At 39.4% G+C, this 12,938-nt stretch overlaps 1 protein-coding gene across 6 annotated transcripts in view; it reads right to left on the bottom strand.

Moving 5' to 3' along the window:
- The window catches only part of SLC35G2 (solute carrier family 35 member G2), a 36,548-nt gene that overhangs the window by 10,241 nt on the left and 13,369 nt on the right, over positions 1 to 12,938 (bottom strand). The gene's annotated exons all lie outside the window — the stretch shown is intronic.

The raw sequence follows: 12,938 nt of genomic DNA on the forward strand, positions 1-12,938 counted from the left end.
TTTTTCTATGATCCAACAGATGTTGGCAATTTGATGTCTAGTTCCTCTACATTCTCTAAATCCAGCTTGTATATCTAGGAGTTCTCAGTTCATGTACTGTTGAAGCCTGTCTTGAAGGATTTTGAACATTATTTGCTAGCATGTGAAATGGGCACACTGAATCTCTATAAAAATATAGAAAGACATTTCAAAGAACCTGGACAGAATCATTCTAACTCAAATATATTACTTAGGACAGATCCCTGGGCCAGGAGGATCTCCTGGAGAAGGAAATGGCATTCCATTCCAGTGTTCTTTGTTTTTTCTTTCAAACTTTAAACTTTTTATTTTGTATTGGGGTATAACTGATTAACAGTTGTGGCAGTTTCAGTTTCAGCCATACATATATATGTATCCATTCTCTCCCAAACCCCCATCCCATCCAAGCTGACACATAACATTGGGTAGGGTTTCATGTGCTATAAAATATATCCTTGTTGGTTATCCATTTTGAATACAGCAGTGTATACGTGACCTTCCCAAAGTCCCTAACTATCCCTTCCCCACTGGCAACCATAAGTTTGTTTTCTAAGTCTGTGAGTCTTTCTGTTTTCTAAGCAAGTTCATTTGTAACATTTATTTTTAGATTCCACATGTAAGGGACGTCATACAATATTTCTCCTTCTTTATCTGACTTATTTCACTCAGTATGACACTCTCTAGGTCCATCCACGTTGCTGCAAATGGCATTATTTCATTCTTCTTAATGCCTGAGGAATATTCCATTGCACATATGTACCACATTTTCTTTATCCATTCCTCTGTTGATGGACATTTAGTTTGCTTCCATGTCTTGGCTATTGTAAACAGTGCTGTCATGAATATTGGGGTGCTTGTATCCTTTCATATCATGCTTTTCTCTGGATATATGCTCAGGAATAGGATTGCAAGGTCATATGGTAGCTCTATTTCTAGTTTTTTTAAGGAACCTCCATCCTGTTCTCCATAATGGCTGTATTAATTTACATTCCCAACAACAGTGTAGGAGGGTTCCTTTCTCTCCATACCCTCTCCAGCATTTGTTTGTGAATTTTTTAATGATAGACATTCTGACTGATGTGAGGCGTCTCATTGTAGTTTTGATTTACATTTCTCTAATAACTAGTGGTGTTGAACATCTTTTCATATGACTATTGGTCATCTGTATATTCTCTTTGGAGAAATGTCTGTTTGGATCTTCTGTCCATTTTTTTTTTTAATGTAAACTAAACAATTTTATGTAATCACATTGCTGTGCTCCTATACAGTCAAATGGAAATTCAAAGGACATGATTTTTCTGAATGTTTAGTTCAGAAAGTTAGAATTGGATGCCTGAAAACAATAAAACTAATAATATATTAATATATAATGTTAATAACATACAGTTGGTCATTCTTTTTCCTATTCTACCACAGCTAACTGACTGGAAGTCAGTTTTAGTAACTACTACTAACATAAGACCTTCATCAATAAGTGAAGATATATAGGAAAATCCATAATATAACTAAAAAACATCAAAGATAATATGATGATAAAAAAAATACAGTGACATCTTAGTTGGTATAAGAAACAGGATAATTAAGAAAGCAAAGCCCATGATCACATACAGGCCACGGAAGCCTGTGACTGTCACGAGTGTTGACTTCTCCTTTATCTGAGGTTGTAAAAAGTGCTTTGTAAAATCCTGAGGTTTGCAGCAGTTGTAACCTCCTGAAGAGACTTCAATCAAAAGGGTTTCTAGAATATTCTGACGATTTCCATCTACCAGGCTGTGGTGAGCTCAAGCAATACATACTCCAGAGGACAGAAGACAGACATGTTGGGAAGTGGGAATGACTTCTACTGCACTTAGGGAGAAAGGGCATGTTGCTACTCAGCCTAGTACAAGTGTAGAAGCAACACCTCAGTGATTCAACCTTTAAAGACTCTATAAAAATGACAACAACTGGTAGGAATAAACCTTCAGAAGTGCCTTCTCAGACCTCCCGTCATAAGCACGAGCATAATCAAAACACTGAGTTTTCATGGTCTCACACAAAATTAGACTCACTTATGACAATGGCCGGAGAGGCTCCTATAAGACATCGGGGCTGGGATTTACTGTAAGATACACATCGGTTTAGTGCATCACTATGTGTTATGGAAATATGTGTCACTGACAGAGTGAAGGCATATTCTTGAATAACACAGCAAATAACACTACAAATTCAAGGAACATGGACACAATGACAATAGCTAACTTCATGATGGCTACTACTTGGTAGAGCTAGGATTGCCTCTCCCATAAAGTACTTCAATGGCCAGCTGGGATATTAGCCATTAGTTTCTCACTGTAATTCTCACTTAGAAACCGAATCTAATACTTTCCATGTTTACTAGCACAAGAACAGTGAAAAATCCTTGTAGAAGAAAGCCAGACAGATATGCTTCTGTTTTATCACAGAAGCTGCCTAGGACCGGTCCTGCTCACAGACAGATTGCTAATTCCAAATTTATTGACAGTTATGCAGATATTCTTTACCAGTTGAGCCACCAGGGAAGCCCTCATAGCTCGGTTGGTAAAGAATCTGCCTGCGATACAGGAGACCCCGGTTTGATTCCTGGGTCGGGAAGATCCCCTGGAGAAGGGATCCAAGGAGTAAGCATCTTTTAATTTCATGGCTGCAGTCACCATCTGCAGTGATTTGGGAGCCCAAAAAAATAAAGTTTGACACTGTGTCCACTGTTTCCCCATCTATTTCCCATGAAGTGATGGGACCAGATGCCATGATCTTTGTTTTCTGAATGTTGAGCTTTAAGCCAACTTTTTCACTCTCCACTTTCACTTTCATCAAGAGGCTTTTGAGTTCCTCTTCACTTTCTGCCATAAGGGTGGTGTCATCTGCATTTCTGAGGTTATTGATATTTCTCCCGGCAATCTTGATTCCAGCTTGTGTTTCTTCCAGTCCAGCATTTCTCATGATGTACTCTGCATATAAGTTAAATAAGCAAGGTGACAATATACAGCCTTGACGTACTCTTTTTCCTATTTGGAACCAATCTGTTGTTCCATGTCCAGTTCCAACTGTTGCTTCCTGACCTGCATATAGATTTCTCAAGAGGCAGGTCAGGTGGTCTGGTATTCCCATCTCTTGAAGAATTTTCCACAGTTTATTGTATCCACACAGTCAAAGGCTTTGGCATAGTCAATAAAGCAGAAATAGATGTTTTTCTGGAACTCTCTTGCTTTTTCCATGATCCAGCGGATGTTGGCAATTTGATCTCTGGTTCCTCTGCCTTTTCTAAAACCGGCTTGAACATCAGGAAGTTCACGGTTCACGTATTGCTGAAGCCTGGCTTGGAGAATTTTGAGCATTACTTTACTAGCATGTGAGATGAGTGCAATTGTGCAGTATTCCCCAATGTAATTGGTATTACATTAGAATTGTAATACCAATTGGAGTTACCAATTGGAATTACAATTGGAATTACCAATTGGAATTACAATTGGAATTACCAATTGGAATTACAATTGGAATTACCAATTGGAATTACAATTGGAATTACCAATTGGAATTACAACTGGAATACCAATTATAATTGGAATTACAATTGGAATACCAATGTAATTGGTATTCCCCAATGTAATACAATATAAATACTCACTCATACATATATGACTCTTTGTGGCCCAACGGACTGTAGCCCTCCAGGCTCCTCTGTCCATGGAATTTCCCAGGCAAAAATACTGGAGCAAGCTGCTGTTTCCTACTCCAGGGGATCTTCCCAACCCAGGGATCAAATCCCGGTCTCCTGAATCTCCTATGTCGCCTTCATTCATAGGTGAGTTCTTTACCACTGGGCTTCCCTTGTGGCTCAGCTGGTAAAGAATCTGCCTGCAATGTGGGAGACCTGGGTTTGATCCCTGGGTTGGGAAGATCCCCTGGAGAAGAGAAAAGCTACCCACTCCAGTATTGTGGCCTGGAGAATTCCATGGACAGTCCACGGAGTCACAAAGAGTTGGACACGACTGAGCAAGTTTCGCTCACTTCACTTTCACTTTACCACTAATGCCACCTGGGAACAAAAGTGGTATCAAACACTGTATCCTACTTTATAACTCCCCCCTTACTTATCAGTTCATTGTAAACATTTTTCCACGTCATTGAATGTCATTTTTAATGGCCAGTTACTATGTACCCAATATTGGGTTCTGAACACAACAGGTCAGTCATTAACTTCAGCTTTATGACAGCTGAAAAGCAAATGAGATGACCAACTGCTGCTGATCTTTTATGCAGGGTAGATCTATAACTGCCCCAGGAAAAGGCACAGATAACAATATTGAAGTTTTCTCATTGACTATAAATGAGGAAACAGTTTTTGATGGCCAGGGGAAGATTGTGAAAGAATAAATAGGAGATAAGTCAAGAGGATTCATGTTTCTCTCTTTGTTCCCTGTTCAAATGTCATCTATGGAGAGAAACTGGCTGAGACAAGTAGTGAAATAAAGTGTCTTCATTCATTTTTTGTGTTTATTTGGGATCAATACACTGTTTGATTTTGAAAAACTTTGAGGTAACCATCCAATTAGAGTTAAAGGAAAAATGAAACCACAGGAAATATCAAGCACAGATGCTTCCAAGCATCTGGGAAGTACTCTTTTGGATTGCTTGGTCCTGAATATAGTTCTAGGTTCTCTAATTATAAAGATATGTTTATTTAGCCTCTATTCTGTGGCAGGCATATACTAAGAACTTTACCATTTGAAGGTCAAGTAAATTCTGTGAAGTAGGTTATAATCTCTATTCTGTACATGAGGAAATAGGTTCTGAGAGATTAGATAATTTGCCAGTTAGTGGGTGACATAACTAGTTAATGCTAGAGACAAGATTCATATCAAGGTCTGCCTTCCCAAGCCCTTTCTTCTATGTTACTCTATTAAGTAACCATTCATGGTAGGCAGAGTAATGCCCCCCACCTCATCCTAACTGCCAGAACATTACCTTATATGACAAAGGGGAATTAAGGTTGCAGATGGAGTTATAGTTGTTAATCAATTGACCTTAAAATAGGGAGGCCATCCTGGATTATCTAGTTGGGCCCATTGTAATCACAAGTGTCCTTAAAAGTGGAAAACAGAGACAGAGAAGGTGTGTCAACAGAGGCAAAGTCAGAGTGATGCAATGTGAGGACTCAGCCTGTTGTTGCTAACATTGGAGATAGAAGGCAATCATGAACCAAGAGATGTGGGCAGCCTCTAGAAGCTAGAAAAGGCAAGGAAGTGAATCCTTCCCTAGAACATCCAGAAAGGGATATACCCTGCCAACACCTGGGTTAAGCCCAGTGACACCTGAACTGGACCTCTGACTCACAGAACTGCCATATAATAAATTCATGTTGTTTTGAGCCACTAAGTTTGTGGTACTTTGTTACAGCAGCAAACAGAAAACTCATTCACCATCATTTTGTGAATATCTAAAGATCAGATTTGTATTCTTAGAGAAGACCCACACATTTAGTTGTTGTTGTTCATTTGCTACTTCCTGCATGTAAATCCATGATTTTCCCCAGAAAAGAGTTCTTAAGATCTAGAAAAGTGTTGGATGAGAGTACAAAGTTCTGGGTCAAGTGACATGGACAAGATTATTTCAACCTGAGATAGAAAAATGTCTACTATCTATTTACTACTATGGCTTGCTTACTCCTGTGATACTGTTTGAGACATCTGCTTTTAAGAACCTCGTGGATCATCTAGGGAAAAAAGTGAATTATAAAACACCTCTCAGGGGCTCAGTAAACTGCCTTGTTGGATGTAGTCATTAAATACTGAGTCAGAACTTTGGTTGGATACCACAGATAAGACTTTGGAGTAATAAACAGTGCTGGACAACAGGTCTACCAATTCTTGAGGCAGAAGATCTGAACCTGAATTCTACCTCTGTTACTTTCTACCTGTGCATATATAGTGTAATCTTCCTAAACATCCATTTTTTCATCAAGATGGGCTCATATTACCAGCTTGGAAAGGTTTTTAATAAGGACTTAGTAAAAAGATAGATCTAAAGCATCTAGAACAAGGAATTCCCTGGTGGTGCAGTGGATAGGAATCTGCCTGCCAGTGAAGGGACGTGAGTTCAATCCCTGGTCCACAAGCCGCAGAGCAACTGAGCCTGTGCACCATAATTACTGAGCGTGTGCTATAGAGCCAGTAAGCCACAAATACTGAACCTCCATGCTGCAACTCGTGAAGCCCATTTGCATACAGCCTGTGCTCTGGTGACAAGAGAAGCCACCACAGTGAAAAGCCCATGCACTGCAACTAGAGAAAGCTGGCACACAGCCACAAAGACCTGTCACAACCAAAAGCAAACAAATAAAAATTTTTTTAATTAAAAAAAAAATTTTTTTAAAGCATCTAGAACAATACCTGGCACATAGCAGCCAATACCTATTAGCTTACTTCCTTCATGTTACCGAAATGCTGTAAAGGTTTTGTGTTTTTTTTTTTAACCAGCAGAGAGGAAATGCTTATTTTCCTCTATGATCTGTTTTTATTGCAAGAAGGCTTACATATAGTTTATAAATTTCTAGATTAGGAACTTTTTTTAAAGGATATAAACATTCATTCTAGGAAATGTGCCTGGAGGCCCAGATTGAAATCTGTTCCTCCAGCCCTTCCAATGATTTTAGAAGCTTCTGATCCCTTGTGTTATATCTCTTACTGATTCAAAGAGCTAGAGTGATTTTTGTAATCTGTAACTACACCCTGCCAGATACACAGATGCACTGTGTATTACACCATGAGATATGTAAAACTGAATCCTGTCAGTCAAGGAACTTCTTCTGCTTATTCTGCTTTTAACAACATAGATGCTAACAAAGCATTAATATTTTGGAATTTATGGAAGAGTATTCACTCATACATAATGCCAATGTAATGAACCAAAGACTGAAGATAATGCTGGTGATCCCTTCCAATAATCTTAAATTGCCATTAACTCTTTACTTGATGAGACAGGGTGGTGAACAACAATAATTCATGGTAGACAGTTACCTAACATTTTGTTCCTCATGTAGTTATTTTTTGGGGGAAATGGCCTACAATTTATCAAGAAAGCTAGAACAGATTTTTGAAAGAATCAACCAGGATTGTGTGGAGTAATAATAATATAAGATTTTCATAAAGATGGGTAGACAGCACTTTGAGCTCCTACTGCAGAAATACATGTTAATTGTGGTAAATAAGAATTTAGGACTGCTAATTAGGACAAAATCCAAAAAATTCCTTCAATCCATCTTCCACTGTTGTTAGAAACTTTTGAAATTTAATGTGGACTACTTAATAATTCTCTGTAAATGCAATTATCAAACTGAGTTTCTTACAACTTCCTTACACATTCTGTTTACTCTGTCAACCACTTCACAAATCTTGTAGGCCCAGCTAGCAAATTTCAGGCAAGTATTAAAAGTTACTCAATCCTCTGATTTTTTAAAAAGAGCTATTTCTGAGAGGACTCAGAGACACAGAGAAGTCAAAAGTCATCACAGTATGACTCCATCTCCTCCCACATCCATGCTAGGCAGGACTTGTCAGTACATCTCAAATTTTCTGGGTTGTGCACAGCCCAGTGTAGCTCCTTTAATCTGCCATGTCCACTTTCTCAACAGATCCAGGCACTATTTAAAGGGAACTTGCCAAGTCACAATCTCCTTTGTAGCCTGTAAGTTCCATGAAAGCAAGAGAGTTCTCATCCATATTTGTATTCATAGAACACAAAACACATCGAACAAATGCAGGTTGAACAAAAATACTCAGTTCTGAACTACATCCTGTCCCAGTCTGCTATCACTTTTCACAGGCTCTGCTGTTCAGTCTCCCATTTCTCTCCTGGTTTCACCTTTGAGATTGTCCTCATACTGTTATCTTTGCCACTTGGCTACAGTTCTGACTTTCTGTGTTAGAAATATTGGTTCCAGATCCCTGAGGAACCCTTCTCCTGGTGCCCAAAGGTTGGGGACCACTGGTCTCAGTGATCTAAGAAGTACTGTGCTCTGCTGGGCTATGAGAAAACTAGAGCAAGGCCCGAGGATGTTGCTGGGCTGTGTCAGTCTGGGTTATATAAGAGAGGAGACAATTACAGCTAAAGGGCTTGGAGGTAAGGTGAGGTGGGGAGAGAGATCTAGCAGGGTGGATATGGGGTCAGGAGAGGTAGGAAGGAGAAGTGGAGAGATGCACCAAACAGGAAGCCTAGCACTAGTTTGACCTGAAGATTCAGCTGACAGTTCTAGGGCAGAAAGTTAGGGAAGGGATAGCCAGGGGCTGTCAGCTGTGCAGGAGCTTCCAGCAGTCAACTCTGGGAGGGGAAAAGACTGAGAAAAAAGAAATAATTAAATGTAGAGGTGCAAAATGTGGGAAAGGAAAGGGGTGAAAGAGGGGAGGTAAGGATGAGAGCTACCAGTCTGGTTGTGTGTGCTAAGTCGCTTCAGTCGTGTCTGACTCTCTGTGACCCCATGGACTATAGCCTGCCAGGCTCTTCTGTGAATGGGATTTCCCAAGCAAGAATACTGGAGTGGGTTGCCATTTCCTCCTCCAGATCAGTCTGGTTAGAGCTGGGCTAAACATTCTATTTTGCCCATCAGCTTGGAATTTGTGGGCATTCAGTTGCTGTGTAGGCAAAATTGAAATGAGAAGCCTGTCTCTTCTGTACTCAAATGACTTGGGTAGATTCTAATGAACTGTGTATATCGGGAAAGGAAAAGGTTAACTGAGATTAACCTGAAAAACAGCCTCATGTGGCAGTTTTCAAACAAGCAGGTTGACTTGGCTTGTGTGAAGGTGATGATGCCTGATCTGGAAAAGAGCAATATATGTTGTACCGTTTTAAAATCCATTCTGGCACACTGTGATGAATGTGTCAGCTGGCAGCTAAGAACTTGCTGAAATGAAAAGTCTCTCACCATTTATAATCGACACTCCCCTTCTAGGAAAGAGCCTGTCTCATCTCTGAAGCAGTGGACTTATCAATTTGCATAAAATCTGCCATTCTCAATGAACACATATTTATCATCTACCACTTACTTTCCTACTGTCTTTAATTTTATTTTATTTTTAAACTTTACAATATTGTATTAGTTTTGCCAAAAATAACAAAAAACAAAACAGAATTAGTTTGCAGTGAATCAGCACCTTTAAATTCAGCCATGCTGGGTGAATCTGTCAAGAGTGGCAGGAAGCCATTGCTGGAAGGGGGAGGGAAAGGAATAACATGATCCTTTTCTGTTTCCATCATCTTTTTTTGTATGTATCTAAGTGGTTAAATCACCACGTAGGTTAGATGTTAAGTGTACAATAGATTACTGTGCTGTTCTGATATCTTGTTAAAGTTGAACTTGTCAGTTGTTTATTCTTTACCTAACCTGTTCTTGCCTGGAGAATCCCAGGGATTTGGGAGCCTGGTGGGCTGCCATCTATGGGGTCGCACAGAGTCAGACACGACTGAAGCGACTTAGCAGCAGCAGCAACTCTTATGAAAGATGATCAAATAACCCAACTGAGTACAAAGAAAGCTGAAAACTTCCCAGGTCTTAACACCAGTCCCTGAACAAAAAAGGAATACCCAGGATCAACAGTCTACTCTCAAATCCCACAAATACTACATATACTACCTGCTCACATTTGCCCTGTTCTTGCTGCTGTTTACCCATGAGAAAGCCAAGCCCGAATTTTCTCTTGAAGCCAAGACTTATGGAAATGCCAAATGAATCAGTTCAAAATTTTACACATTTGGTTTCATTTAACTTATTCTTCATGCTATAGGCACCACTTGATGACATTACAACTCCGTCACATCTCTCCATACATCTTATTAAACTGAAATAACATAAAGCAATAGAAAAAATGGTGACCAGATGCCATCTTGTTTCAGACCAAACTATGTCAGATTTTGAATGAAACTTGACAACATCTGGTTGCTTAGATGGCATACATAGATTTATCAAAGTTATTTCAGGGAACTTCTCTGGTGGTCCAGTGCTTAGGGAATATGCCTTGCAATGCACAGGATGTGGGTTCTACCTCAGATCCAGGAACTAAGATTCCACATGCAGCTAAGCCCGCACACCACAGCTAAAGAGTCTGTGTGCCGCAATGAAAGATCCCGCGTGATGCAATGAAGATCCTGCATGCCACAACTAAGACCCAACACAGCTAAATAAATAAATATTTTTATAAATAAAGTTGTTCCACTCCTTTAATGTCATCTAGAGAATGCACACAAATATATGATGCTACTACAAAGCTGAAAAGAGACTTTATAAAGTCCCATCATCGGCAGGGACACTGTATATGAAAGAAAAGCATAGTATAATCCATCTCATCAAGAGTTAATTTTACCAGCAGCATGTACAAAAATTTAGAATGTGTGAAGTCTTTGACCCAGCAGTCCTATTTCCAAGAATATATCCAAAGGAGATCACTAGTAAAGTACATAAAGATGGCAAGCAAGGACACTCATCACGGCTTTCTTTACACTGTGAAAAATGGAAAATAACTTTATTGTCCTTTAATGAGGGACCTGTTAAACAAAAAAATCAATGCAATATTATGCAGTCATCAAAAAAGATAGTATATCTGTACACATATATTAACAGAAAAAATCTTCATGTCACCTGCATGCATGCTAAGTTGCTTCAGTCATGTACAGTTCTTTGCAACCCTATGGACTGTAGCCTGCCAGGCTCCTTGGTCCATGGCATTCTCCAGGCAAGAATACTGGAGTGGGTTGCCATGCCCTCCTCCAGGAAATCTTTCCAAACCAGGGATCAAACCTTGAACTCATGTCTCCTGTGTTTCCTGCATTGGCAGGCAGGTTCTTTATCACCAGCACCACTTGGGAAGCCCTAGTGCCACCTAGAAAGCCCCTTCATGTCACAATGCTAAGTAAAAAGAAAGGTACAAAAGATATAAAAAAGCATTCATCCTATGAATCTATATAAAACAATTTGTATCTAGACTTTGGATGGTGAAATTTCAATTATTCAACACTTTCTTCTATTTACTTTTTAGTTTTATTTTCCATATAAGCCATGCATCTACTTTAAAATCAGGGGGAAAATTTTTTTAATTTTTTTTTCATATTTTCATCAGAGGGAAAATAATCAGTATTCCGTGTTTCAGTCATACCAGAAATCACCCAGGAAGCCAAATGTAGCTCTTACATTTCTATGCCTTCTGTTGCAAGGAAAACTGCATATAAACAGACTGTATTACAAAGGGAAACTGGATAAATGGTGCCTAGAACCCAAACCAAAACAGAGGTGAAATACTACATAAACTAAAGTGGATGCCTTTATTATACATAGTGTTCAAAAGAATTAAGTCATTGCGCATGTGTACATGGATTACTATATTTTCATGACTAACAAAAAAAATAACATGGATTCCAAATAGCAGCAAAGAATATAACCATCATTGGTTTTTCTTACATAAGTTACCACTCTATAAATTTCCATGTTAATGTGGAAAAATCTGACCTGAACAGATGGATCTCACGCTGTTTTCTAAAACATGAACAGATTTCTGATCTTCTGGACCAGGAAATGAAGTCAGCTCTACAACAGCAGACACCATCATCCAGCTCCTAGCATTTTAATTTAAGGAACTGCTAATAAAAGCAAAATTCCGTCTTTAGAAATAACAGCACAGCGATACGTTTGTCTTAATGGAATGTGCTCTTGATAGAGAAAGAAAACATAGTGGAGACCTGTGGCAGTGGAGGTGCTGGCTGACTGACCACCCAACTGCACTAGTTTTGGAGAATCCCCTCACTGCGGTTCTTGGCAGGTACCGCCATTCGGCTGCCTCCATCCTTCATTCTCCAAGTTTCCCTTGGAAGGCGCAGTCCTGAAAGCTGCCACTCTGCCTGCTTAAATCTTCATCTCATTAGCCAAAGGGCCCCTTTTCCTTGAGTATGTCTTCACAGCAGCAGCTTCACAATAGACACTCTTGGGTTGGAGAACTTGCAGTCAAGCAATTAAGCAACTTTGCACATTTTTTCCTGCTTCACCACTTTCTAGCTGTGTAACTTAAGGCTGTGAAGAGGCTGGTAGAGGCAGCAAGACTGAGCATGAGGAAGAATTGTGGCCAAGGGGATTGCCCGTGAGGTCAGGATATTGGTTATATAAAGAGAGAACAAACAAATATTATAGTTAAATATATTGAAGATAATGGGAACCAAATTTCTCACCCTCAGAGAAGGAAGATATAAATAGAAAAAAGGTGAAGACTAGAATTAACACTGTGGTATTAGAGTGCCGTTTAAGATATTAAACTAATTTTAATATAAATAGGTTAATAAATATAGATGTGCATATGTACTTATGAGTTCCCCAGTTCTGTCAGCTAAGATGGCCATTGTTCTTGTTGTTGTTGTTTAGCCAATAAATCATGTCCAGCTCTGTGACCCCATGGACTATAGCCCACCAGGCTCCTCTGTCCATGGAATTTCCCAGGCAAGAATTCTGGAGTGGGTAGCCATTCCCTTCTTCATGGGACCTTTCTCCTTCATTGGCGGGTGGGATTCTTTACCGCTGAACCACCAGGGAAGCCCAGGATGGCCTTAAAGTAGCCTAAAGTAATGAGACTCCAGGAGCAATGACCACACCTAGCACCCAGAGCTTGCATTCTCTGCTAAAAGAAAGCAGGGCTCTTTAGAAAAATATCTTTTGAAATGACTGAAATGGCAGGGACAGGAAAAGTACAAGATGAATCTGAAACATCTTACACTAGAAAGTACTCGGATAATAGAGATTTCAAAGCAACACAAGAAACAACTTGAATGGGATTCAAATGACCAAATCTGTAACAATTTCAGCATCAAAGTCAATAATGAAAGTAATCCACTGAACACAATAGAAATCCACAAGCCAAATTGATGTA

The sequence above is a fragment of the Bos indicus genome, chromosome 1, assembly GCF_029378745.1.
Source record: "Bos indicus isolate NIAB-ARS_2022 breed Sahiwal x Tharparkar chromosome 1, NIAB-ARS_B.indTharparkar_mat_pri_1.0, whole genome shotgun sequence".
NCBI lineage: Eukaryota > Metazoa > Chordata > Mammalia > Artiodactyla > Bovidae > Bos > Bos indicus.